This window comes from Panulirus ornatus, chromosome 46 (genome assembly GCF_036320965.1).
Source record: "Panulirus ornatus isolate Po-2019 chromosome 46, ASM3632096v1, whole genome shotgun sequence".
Lineage (NCBI taxonomy): Eukaryota > Metazoa > Arthropoda > Malacostraca > Decapoda > Palinuridae > Panulirus > Panulirus ornatus.
In genome coordinates this window covers 29,030,843-29,044,242 of record NC_092269.1, presented here as the reverse complement: position 1 = coordinate 29,044,242, position 13,400 = coordinate 29,030,843, and the positions used below count along the sequence as shown (strand labels likewise).

General features: G+C 41.3%; 1 protein-coding gene across 1 annotated transcript in view; it reads left to right on the top strand.

The window, feature by feature from the left end:
* Positions 1-3,152: 3,152 nt before the first annotated feature.
* LOC139763178 (glycine receptor subunit alpha-4-like) overlaps positions 3,153-13,400 on the top strand; it is a 143,749-nt gene continuing 133,501 nt past the window's right edge. Inside the window, exon 1 of the mRNA XM_071688896.1 lies at positions 3,153-3,391. The gene's annotated coding sequence lies outside the window, so the exon portion shown is untranslated. The remainder of the gene's footprint in view (positions 3,392-13,400) is intronic.

Here is a 13,400-nt window from a genome sequence, read left to right as displayed (position 1 = left end):
TCGTCTGTTTCCTTGCGCTACCTCGCAAACGCGGGAGACAGCGATAAAGCAAAAAAAAAAAAATATATATATATATATATATATATATATATATATATATATATATACACTCCAAAAGGTTAAGATTAATCCTCATTTTTCTTGCACGTTCTTCCTGACAGAGATGTCTGCGGGCATCATTGCCAAGCTTACCACCTCACACCACATATTACCTCACTCAACACCCTCCTGGCCCCAGTACACCATCCATCTTTTCATCCACATCACCCAACCAGCCATCATCCACCAACGCCTCGTGGACACGACACCCAGCCACCATCACTCCTGTCTCTCACTCATCCACCTAGAAAAGTGTCTCTAATATGGATGTATTTCTCCGCAGGTGTATCCACAGCCTACACACCCACCTACCATGTCTAACTAGTATATTCGTCTTATCACTAGCCCACGTAATACAATAACCTAATTACCACTAACCTATCCACCAATAACCCTCCTACCACTCATCCACCTACCACTAACTCATCTCCCACTAACTCAACCCTCATCCATCTACTTCTACACCTACCACGAACCCTTCTACTATCAACGCTACCAAACCACCAACCCACCGCCCATGAATCAACCTAGACACTGACTCATTCATCAGTAACCCAATCTACTATTAACCAACATATTACCAACCCACGCCCATTAACCCACCTTCCACGAAAACACACACACACACACACATATACACACACACACGCACACACACATACAGCCAGCCAGCCAGCCCACCTACTACAAAACTTATGAGGGCTCTCTCGTTAGCACACACTTAAATCACAAAGATTTAATGAATCAAATCGCGCGTGACATACTTGCCATTAGTATAATGACAGTAGGCATTCAGACTCGCTGCTCTTCCTGGGATTAAAAAGCGAACGCTTCGGGACCCTGACCTCAAGCAAGGCCCTCTCGTCTACCGCCAGGAAAACCATGAGAACAGGGTCTATTCTAAGCCTCATACCTCCGGGTAGGATACTGGATACTGGAACTTAAACAATTTTGAGGCATTCTTTAATTAGAGTTACTTGATTACGATAGTTAGTCTGCTGGAGTCTACGTCTATAGTGTGTGTGTTAGGAACTTTTCAATGGATGTGGTGGAGCAGTAGACTGAAAAGTAGATTGTGAAGAGGTCTTGTGTGTTTGGATTACTTATACAGTTATGTATAGCAGCATTTTTTGTACAGCTAGTTAGAGTTAAGTATCCTGTACGTCTGAGTATTTATATTCATTATACTTGATCGCCGTTTCCCGCGTCAGCGAGGTAGCGCTAGGAAACAGATTAAGAATGACCCATCCTCTCATATACACATATATATACATAAACGCCCATACATGCACATATACTTACATATACATGCACATATAAACACACATACATATACATACAAATACACAGACATATACATATATACACATGTACATACTCATGCTTGCTTCAACTATTCTTGGCGCTACCCCGCACCAAAAGAAACAGCATCGCTACCCCCCCCCCCCCTCTTCACAAGGCAGTGCCAGGAAAACAGGCAAAAAAAGGCCACATTCGTTCACACTCAGTGTCTAGCTGTCATGTAATAATGCACCGAAACCACAGCTCCTTTTCCACATCCAGGCCCCACAGACCTTTCCATGGTTTACCTTAACTTTCGAGCACTCTTAAGATTTTGCCAAAGGGCAGAGCAAGCGCGTAATGCTCTACGCAGGAGCGAGGTACGAGTCGTGGGAGTTGTTGTGTATGAGATGGTGAGATGGTATGTTGTGTGGAATGAATGCCAGCAGCCCACGTGTGGGTGAGGCAGAGAAAAGACAGCTGGCTGGGCCAATAGAGTGGAACTTGACAGGTGAGAGAGAGAGAGAGAGAGAGAGAGAGAGAGAGAGAGAGAGAGAGAGAGAGAGAGAGAGAGAGAGAGAGAGGTGAATCATTCGTTTCCTGAATTTTATTTTTCCTCGCTATCTATCTTCCATCTTGGCCGCTGCCTGAGCGCATCAGCAGGAGTTTCATTGTATAACTAAACGGGTATATTTTCTGTACAATATGTTATATTCCCACACGGAAAAGCATAAGGGAATTTCACTTGATAATGTATTACGTCCTCACAAACATTCTGTGGTAATATATATATATATATATATATATATATATATATATATATATATATATATACATATTCCTATGAGTCCATGGGGAAAATAACACACGAAAAGTTCCCAAGTGCACTTTCGTGTAATAATCACATCATCAGGGGAGACACAAGAGGGGAATATAACAGTCAGTTGATATACATCGAAGAGACGAAGCTAGGACGCCATTTGGACAATCACGTTTACCAAATGGCGTCCTAGCTTCGTCTCTTCGATATAACTTCGATATAACTGACTGTTATATTCCTCTTGTGTCTCCCCTGATGATGTGATTATTACACGAAAGTGCACTTGGGAACTTTTCGTGTTTCATTTTCCCCGTGGACTCATAGGAATATCTTGATCATGCGCAAAATTGTGATCCTTTCCGATATATATATATATATATATATATATATATATATATATATATATATATATATATATATATATATATATATATGTATATATATATATATAAATATATATATATATATATATATATATATATATATATATATATATATATATTATTCCAGAAAAATGTTTACTTCCTTCTCTGACTCAGAAGAGGTCAGGGAGTCGTATTACATTTCCTCAATATTACGGTTAGATTGTGTGAGGTTTGTATCAAAAGCGCTCACAGAGCCTCCCATGTCCCATTGACTGGTGCAAAGGTGAAATGTCATTTGAAAGCCACAGTCTCGAGTATCTTGTTGCTAGATATACGTAAATATATCCACGTCCATGGCTGCGATGGCGGAGAGGGACATGTGTGTAAGTTTTTGCATGAAAGGGACAAATTGACGTGCAATCCCCGACTCTACTGTCATTAATTACGGTGCTGATCATGATATACGGTAATTTGAAAATGCATGAGGCAATGGGCCGGCGTACGATAGTGTTTCCTGCTGCGGCCGGCAGCGAGAACATATATGAAGGCGGACGGTGCTGGAGGTCAGTGTCACGTGTGTTTAGCTGTTGAGTGGTTCACTCGGGTCGCGTTGTCTCCCTCTCACGCCTGCCGTGTCTCACTCACACTGTCTCTCTCTCTCACAGAGACAGGCTTTTATATGGAGACTGAATAGACTTAATATAAACCTTCGTTTGAGTTTCTTAACGCACCGAAAAGTCAATTGGGTTTGACTCGTGCCCAGACAGAAGGACACCAGGCGAAGACAGTATACATACCTCTTCGCATCAGCTAGATTTCGAAAGAGGTAAGGACAGCAAGTGTGTCAGGCTCGATATCTTTACCTCTACCTTATCTACATTTGTGAGGTCAATTTGTGGCTCTATCTGAGCTCTTTTCTTTAAATCAAAAGTTAATTATGTCTGGGGTGATAATGCCTGCATTAACAGTGTTGCAACATTTCTTTTCAACAATGTATGTTGAAATATATGAAGTATTTTGATTACTATCGTAGCAAAATATTCTTTATACACAAATGTCTTTGATATTCCCTTTTACAGTGAGGAACTTTACCATGTACTTAATGCCCAATATTTGATTGTACATGCGTATATTTTTGGGTGTACATATACATTTAGAGATATATGATACATATGTGCATGACATATGTATAATGCATATACACATACATACACTTCTACATACAAACGCACACGCACACACATACACACACACACACACACATACACACACACACACACACACACACACACACACACACACACACACACACACACATACACACACACACACACACACACACACACACACACACACACACACCTCCTAGGAGAAATGTTTATTGTTACTGACTATAAGTCAGCACAGGCCCACCAGGGGTCGGACTCGCACTGATTCGAATCCCTGGAGGATCAGTCGGTTCACAACCAACTCAGGTGCTCATACATCCCTTGAGGCAAGTCGATACATGATTTATCCTCGTGTACACACATAGATGTAAAGACCTGGAATATATATATATATATATATATATATATATATATATATATATATATATATATATATATATATATATATGTATATATATATATATATATATATATATATACATATATATATATATATATATATATATATATATATATATATATATATATATATATATATATATATATATCATATACCTCCAGGACCCATCTATGTAGCTCCCGCAGCTTCAGTGCTGCACTACAAGATGGAACTTTCATATTGTAAACACTAAGCAATAACTTCTCACTTATGCTAGATTCTCCTTACATATATATATATATATATATATATATATATATATATATATATATATATATATATATATATATATATATATATGTATATATATGCAGAAACACCACTACGAAAATGTAAGTATGAGAGCCGTGAGCGCCTTCGTGTATTACCATATTTTCAGAGGACTAGTTAAAGTAACTATTCCTCTGGAGATGTGGTAATACACGAAAGCGCAAAGGATTCTTGTGTTTCCTTTTCCTAACGGCGTTTCTGCATTCAAGACGTCACGTATTTTTTTTTTTATTTTTTTCCATATATATATATATATATATATATATATATATATATATATATATATATATATATATATATATATATATATATGTATATTTTTTTTTCTTTTCTTTTACACTATTCGCCATTTCCCGCGTTAGCGAGGTAGCGTTAAGAACAGAGAACTGGGCCTTTGAAGGAATATCCTCACCTGGCCCCCTTCTCTGTTCCTTCTTTTGGAAAATTAAAAAAAAAAAAAATAATGAGAGAGGAGGATTTCCAGCCCCCCGCTCTCTCCCCTTTTAGTCGCCTTCTACGACACGCAGGGAATACGTGGGAAGTATTCTTTCTCCCCTATCCCCAGGGATGTCTCCATGGTTGTTTAATTTGTTTATGGATGGGGTTGTTAGGGAGGTAAATGCAAGAGTTTTGGAAAGAGGGGCAAGTATGAAGTCTGTTGGGGATGAGAGAGCTTGGGAAGTGAGTCAGTTGTTGTTCGCTGATGATACAGCGCTGGTGGCTGATTCATGTGAGAAACTGCAGAAGCTGGTGACTGAGTTTGGTAAAGTGTGTGGAAGAAGAAAGTTAAGAGTAAATGTGAATAAGAGCAAGGTTATTAGGTACAGTAGGGTTGAGGGTCAAGTCAATTGGGAGGTGAGTTTGAATGGAGAAAAACTGGAGGAAGTGAAGTGTTTTAGATATCTGGGAGTGGATCTGGCAGCGGATGGAACCATGGAAGCGGAAGTGGATCATAGGGTGGGGGAGGGGGCGAAAATTCTGGGGGCCTTGAAGAATGTGTGGAAGTCGAGAACATTATCTCGGAAAGCAAAAATGGGTATGTTTGAAGGAATAGTGGTTCCAACAATGTTGTATGGTTGCGAGGCGTGGGCTATGGATAGAGTTGTGCGCAGGAGGATGGATGTGCTGGAAATGAGATGTTTGAGGACAATGTGTGGTGTGAGGTGGTTTGATCGAGTGAGTAACGTAAGGGTAAGAGAGATGTGTGGAAATAAAAAGAGCGTGGTTGAGAGAGCAGAAGAGGGTGTTTTGAAGTGGTTTGGGCACATGGAGAGAATGAGTGAGGAAAGATTGACCAAGAGAATATATGTGTCGGAGGTGGAGGGAACGAGGAGAAGAGGGAGACCAAATTGGTGGTGGAAAGATGGAGTGAAAAAGATTTTGTGTGATCGGGGCCTGAACATGCAGGAGGGTGAAAGGAGGGCAAGGAATAGAGTGAATTGGAGCGATGTGGTATACCGGGGTTGACGTGCTGTCAGTGGATTGAATCAAGGCATGTGAAGCGTCTGGGGTAAACAATGGAAAGCTGTGTAGGTATTTATATTTGCGTGTGTGGACGTATGTATATACATGTGTATGGGGGGGGTTGGGCCATTTCTTTCGTCTGTTTCCTTGCGCTACCTCGCAAACGCGGGAGAAAGCGACAAAGTATAAAAAAAAAAAAAAGAAAAAAAAAAAAATATATATATATATATATATATATATATATATATATATATATATATATATATATATATATATATATATATATATCCCTGGGTATAGGGGTTTAAGAATACTTCCCACGTATTCCCTGCGTGTCGAAGAAGGCGACTAAAAGGGGAGGGAGCGGGGGGCTGGAATTCCTCCCCTCTCGTTTTTTTTTTAAATTTTCCAAAAGAAGGAACAGAGGGGGGCCAGGTGAGGATATTCCAAAAAAGGCCCAGTCCTCTGTTCTTAGCGCTACCTCGCTAATGCGGGAAATGGCGAATGGTTTTAAAAAAAAAAGAAAAAAAAAATATATATATATATATATATATATATATATATATATATATATATATATATATATATATATATATATATATATATGATTATCACACTAGTCCGTGATGAGAATTATGAAAGTGAAATCGCACGTCAGTAGTTCATAGAATTTCATTTAACATGTAATTTTTCTATACATGTGGCACGACATATTTCGTGGAGAAAACCCACCTCATCATCAGGTGCTGCCAGTACTTAACTAAGTTATCCAGATCACAACATCACACCAGAGGCACACGTCCAGCGTCCACAGACAGCACGCTATGTTTCCAGTCCTTAAAAGAAAGACCTGCAGGTTGATGCTCTGTAGAACCAGCACACGTACAGATATCTCACTCGAGAACTTTCAGAAAAATCCTGGCTTGGCTCCACCCACCGTCCGTCCATTTAGAAAGCACTATTGCAATATATATATATATATATATATATATATATATATATATATATATATATATATATATATATATATATATATATATATATATATATTGAAAAGTTTTTAAAGTTTTTACTAAGGATGTAAGGCATGTGTACGAGTAAGATGAGAGGAAAGTGATTGGTTCCCTGTGAAGGTAGGTCTGCGGCAGGGCTGTGTGTTGTCTCCATAGTTGTTTAATTTGTTTATGGATGGGGTGGTAAGGGAGACTAATACAAGAGTTTTGGAAAGAGGGGCGAGCATGCAGTCTGTTGAGGAGGAGAGGGCCTGGGAAATGAGTGTTAGAGGTTAAGGGAACAAGGAGAAGTGGGAAGCTAAATTGGAGGTGGAAGGATGGAGTGAGCAAGATTTTTAGTGATCAGGGCCTGAACATACAGGAGGGTGAAAGGCGTGCGAGGAGTAGAGTGAAGTGGAACGTTGTGGTATACCGGGGTCGACGTGCTGTCAGTGGACTGAACCAAGGCATGTGAAGCGTCTGGGGTAAACCATGGAAAAGTCTGTGCAGCCTGGATGTGGATAGGGAGCTGTGGTTTCGGTACATTACACATAACAGCTTGAGAGAGAGTGTGAAGAATGTGGCCATTTGTGTCTTCTTTGGGGAGGGGTGGCGCTGGGTATGGATTGGATGTGGTCAAGTATGAATAAGTACATGTGTATATATGCATATGTCTGTGTATGTATATGTATATGTATGTGTGTGTGCATGCATGTGTATGTACGCATGTTTACCAAATGGCGTCCTAGCTACGTCTCCGTTGTATATCAACTGACTGTTATATTTCTCTCTTGTGTCTCCCCTGATAATGTGATTATTACACGAAAGTGCACTTGGGAACTTATCGTGTTTCATTTTCCCCGTGGACTCTTCAGAATATACTTGATCACGCGCAAAATTGTGATCCTTTCCAATATTTATATGTGTGTGTGTGTGTGTGTGTGTGTGTGTGTGTGTGTGTGTGTGTATGTGTGTGTGTGTGTGTGTGTGTGTGTGTGTATGTATGTATGTATGTGTGTGTGTGTGTGTGTGTGTGTGTGTGTGTGTGTGTGTGTATGAGTGGATAGGTCGTTCTTCATGTTTACTGGCGCTAACCTCGCTGACGTAGGAAACAGCAATTAATATATATGAAGGTGCGCGTTTCTATGCACTTTATTCGTATTCATATACCTCCGCGTTGTACAGTTAGGTTCGGCAAATGCTATCAGATGGCTATGTGCGCCTGTTGGGAAATAACCAGTATAGACCCCGTTGCTCACCATTGTGAGACGAAGGGTATTCGAGTACTTAGTATTCGAATAGTTGTTTCCCATTAGCCAGGCCTATAGCCTAGCGGTTACATGCCTGCCTCTTGCACAGGGGTCCCGGGTTCGATCCTGGCTGTTGGAGGTTTGTATGATATATATATATATATATATATATATATATATATATATATATATATATATATATATATATACATATATATATGTATATATGATAATGATAGTAATAAACCCAAATCAAAGTACGCCAAATAGTCTTAACATAACTTACAAATATAACTTAAAGTTACCTTCAAAGAAAATCGGCTCTTGTGCCCATTGCAAATCTTCGTCGATAACATGAGGGTGGGTCCCACACCACACACTTCATCATCCCAGCCACCAAAGCCACCCCGAGGCGTGCCAGAGTGTATATCTGATAACCCGGAAAGCTTTTCTGGTCTCTGGAGGCGGCGAGGGCTCAGCCCTGCCTGCTCTGGGTGAGGGTTTGGATTCCTTTGATCCCGGATATTTGATATAGAGTGTTAGCTTGTATCCCAGTGTTACAGGAAAGTCCCACAATCACTTCTCGTATTGTCTGGCTGGTTTTATGTAGTGATGTTATGGATTTTTGTTTTTGCTTTTGTTTTTACGTTTCTGTTGGGGCCGAGGTTGTTGTCTCATCGTAGGAACGTCCTGGGGAAGAATTAGTATGAGAGAGAGAGAGAGAGAGAGAGAGAGAGAGAGAGAGAGAGAGAGAGAGAGAGAGAGAGAGAGAGAGAGAGAGAGAGAGAGAGACTAGGTGGGTCTTTACAAGAGTATATGGATGTGAATACATTTTATAATTGATCTTAATCGCGTGTGTGTGTGTGTGTGTGTGTGTGTGTGTGTGTGTGTGTGTGTGTGTTCCCAGCACATCTCTGCCACACACCCCTTCTCCTGCCTCCCCTACCTTCATTCCCTTCCCTCCCCTACCTTCATTCCCTTCCCTCCCCACCTTCATTCCCTTCCCTACCCTACCTTCATTCCCCTCCCTCCCCTACCTTCATTCCCTTCCCTCCACTACCTTCATTCCCCTCCCTCCCCTACCTTCATTCCCTTCCCTCCCCTGCCTTCATTCCCTTCCCTCCCCACCTTCATTCCCTTCCCTCCCCTACCTTCATTCCCTTCCCTCCCCTACCTTCATTCCCTTCCTCCCTACCTTCATTCCCTTCCCTCCCCTACCTTCATTTCCCTCCCTCCCCTACCTTCATTCCCTTCCCTCCCCTATCTTCCTTCCCTTCCTCCCTACCTTCATTCCCTTCCCTCCCCTAACTTCATTCCCTTCCCTCCCCTACCTTCATTCCCTTCCCTCCCCTACCTTCATTTCCCTCCCTCCCCTACCTTCATTCCCTTCCCTCCCCTAGCTTCATTCCCTTCCCTCCCCTACCTTCATTCCCTTCCGTCTCCTACCTTCATTCCCTTCCCTCTCCTACATTCATTCCCCTCCCTCCCCTACCTTCATTACTACGTAAGCCACCGCCACCTACATCTACCACCAGTTTCGACACTACCACCACTACCCCACAACCACCTCCACTGCCCACTGTGCCACCTGCACAGCTACACGATCACCTACACTACCACCACCACCACACAGACAGCACCACTAGAACCTCTCGCTCAGTGGGACACCACCTACACCCACACCTCCACCCACTGGGACACCACCTACACCCACACCTCCACCCACTGGGACACCACCTACACCCACACTTCCACCCACTGGGACACCACCCACACCCACACCTCCACCCACTGGGACATTACCTACACCCACACTTCCACCCAGATCCTCCACCTACCAGCCATCCTCTTCCGAGCTCAGTTTTCACAGATAACATTCAAAAAGAAATCCGAGATAGGGATAATAACAGATGGGTAAAACAAAACAAAAAAGAAAAATAACATAAAATAAGAATTGAAATATATAGTCTCACATATAAATCATTCTAATTTCAAAACATTTAACAAATCTATAAAACAATTAGGCATTTTACATGCAAACTTCTCTCTGTGTCTAGAGTACATTTCCAAAGCAGAATCTGTTCTTATGTTCAACTTGAGCGAAATCATTAAGGAGAGACCTCTCACGTGGACTGTGCCTGCAGGAGGAAGCATCTCACGCCTCCGACGAGGCGTATACTATAGCTGAGGGTCTTCCCGCCCTAGATGAAGCCCACCTTATCCTGCTCCTGCCTGGAGCGCTGGCCCGAAGCTGCAAGAGGCCCTTTAAAAGGGTGTTAGGATAATATAACCAAAATCATTTTATATATATATATATATATATATATATATATATATATATATATATATATATCATACAAACCTCCAACAGCCAAGATCGAACCCGGGAGCGTTACTACTAGGCTACGATCGCCCCTAGCGGTAGCGCTCCCACCTGCTACGCAGGGGTACTGGGTTCGATCCTGGCTGTTGAAGGTTTATATGTTCTATGAAAGTGTGCGGCATTCATATGTACTTTGTTCGTATATATATATATATATATATATATATATATATATATATAGAGAGAGAGAGAGAGAGAGAGAGAGAGAGAGAGAGAGAGAGTAAATATAACAACAAATTCATCCTAAAGCGAAGAACATAACAGAGCCACTTCTTATCACAGGATGAGAACCTTGTGGCCAAGCTCGACAAAGGCGCCACGTCTCGCGCGAGATAATGGCCGAGAACGTCTCCCTGGCTCTTATTTCTTTTACTGGGATGATATTTCTTCCTTTTTTTTTCATTTCTTATTTCGCTATTTGGAGCATCAGGCGTGTGCAAGAATAGCAAGATAAACCTTTCCTTCCTCGTCTAGGTTATGAAAAGAAATTCTATATTTCTTTTTTTTCACAGGACGATAGTCAGAATGCGAGGCCTCCCTCTCATTATCATCTTCACTATCGTTATTATTATACCACACGTCACTATCACCAGCACCACTGCCATCACCATCACCATTGCTCCTATCTTTATCTGCTCTCTCACAACAATTTGCATCATCTTCACTATCACCACCATTTAAATTATCTTCACTATCACCGCGATTTTCATCATATTTCACTGTCACCATCATTTTCACCATCTGCTGCACTGTCACCACCATTTTCACCACGTGTGCTATCACCATCAATTGTCTACAAACGCCCATTAAAAATGAAGACCTATCATTTCTGAACTTTATTACTCAAGGGCACCTTTTATGGGACTCGGGCAGCTTCAAGGCTACGCTACCATCAGTGGCAGGGAAACGATGGGCTCTTCTGAAGTGAGAACTCCTCTACGAGAATACACGTACCCCTTTCTTCCCCCAACTGACATTACTACAACCTCATGCAGGTGGAGTCCGGTAACGCCTTTCGAGACACCTGAATAAAATTATAAGATACATTTCAAGAGCTGGAGGATGCAGAAGTGTCAAAACACACACACACACACACACACGCACACACACACACACACACACACACACACACACATACACACTGCTGGTGTAGAGGAAGCAATATCAATGATATGGCTCGAACGAGTTAATGAAACACGGGTTGTGATAAGCGTAGACTTTTCAATCACGTAAAATCTATATTATTTGATACACATTTCTTCAATCTCTTTTGTTGTTCTTGGGTACGGAGTGATTTTTCTTTTTTTCTTGATGATAGATTACATATAATGGTATGTTTGAAATAGTACATACTGAGTTCTGAATACGTCTTTCATTATCTTTAGTTAATTATGCCTTGCCCCACTCAATAGAATTTCCCGTTGACGATGCTACAATCTGGGTGTCGCATGAAGTAGCTCTGATAATATATATTATATATATATATATATATATATATATATATATATATATATATATATATATATATATATATATATGTGTGTGTGTGTGTGTGTGTGTGTGTGTGTGTGAACAGATGTACCCTGTCACGCTTGCATATCCACATGACGTCCTTGTAGTATGAGAGGTAATCTAGTGTGAGAATGAGCAGGAGGAGTAAACAATATGAGATATACAAGCATGAGAAATGGACCAGGAGAGATAGGAAACAGGAGAAGTGGATAAGAAAATCGATAAAGCGTTACAACAGTTTAAGAGAACTCTTAGGATATATGAAGAGAAGGGAGTTATACCGTCATAGCATCATGAATGGTGGGAAGTATAACACACAGACAGCATAATAGACACACCCTGCACGATAGATAGACAGCATTTAGCAAAGTGGAGTAACTAAGTTTATAGAGAGGCAACGTGCGAAAGGTAATTTTGACACAGACAGGAGGGGAGAAAGGTAAGCTGAGGGAGAGACGGTAAAAGAGAGCTGAAACTTGGCAGATAGACAGAATGGGGGAGAGAGAGAGAGAGTGAGAGAGAGAGAGAGAGAGAGAGAGAGAGAGAGAGAGAGAGAGAGAGAGAGAGAGAGAGAGAGAGAGAGAGAGAGAGTGAGTGAGAGAGAGAGAGAGAGACAGACAGACAGAGAGAGAGAGAGAGAGCGATCAACAGAGAAACAGCAAGAGAGAAAGTTCACCTAAGGACCAATAACCAGCACTTTAGAGACATGTATAACACAGCATAACACAGCATGATAGACATAGCATACATAACATGGCATAGCATTACATAACACAGGCTACAGGACAGATAAACAAGGTAACATGGAAGCGATAAACAAATTATTTTGTATGGTTACCTGTAGAAAATCAATTTATCATCTCATGTCAGAGACACAGTATGAACCACAAAACAAATTCCCACCCATACAATACATCTATTACGTTCCTATCTATCATACGCTGAGTGTTTGTCCCTATTTATGATAATCATCACAAATGAAAAGGATTAATTAGAATGTTATTATGGAAAATGGGAGAATAATTATTTATCACTCCCCAGCCCTCATACATAATTCATAATTCTCTTCTAAACCTAACCTGATTGAATGTCGTGCCCATAAAAGGGGGTACATGTTTGTTTATCCTGCGTGATTTACGGGTCAGCTGAAAGACATGTTCTGGACATGTCTGGTTGATTGAGAAGCATGTCACGTCATCACTTCCATGATGTGAATGTCAAGGGAGGTGTGGACGCGAGCGTCTGTGCCACTTCACGTCAAGGGAGGTGTGGGCGGACGTGAGCATCTATGCCACTTCACGTCAAGGGAGGTGTGGGCGGACGTGAGCATCCATGCCACTTCACGTTAAGGGAGGT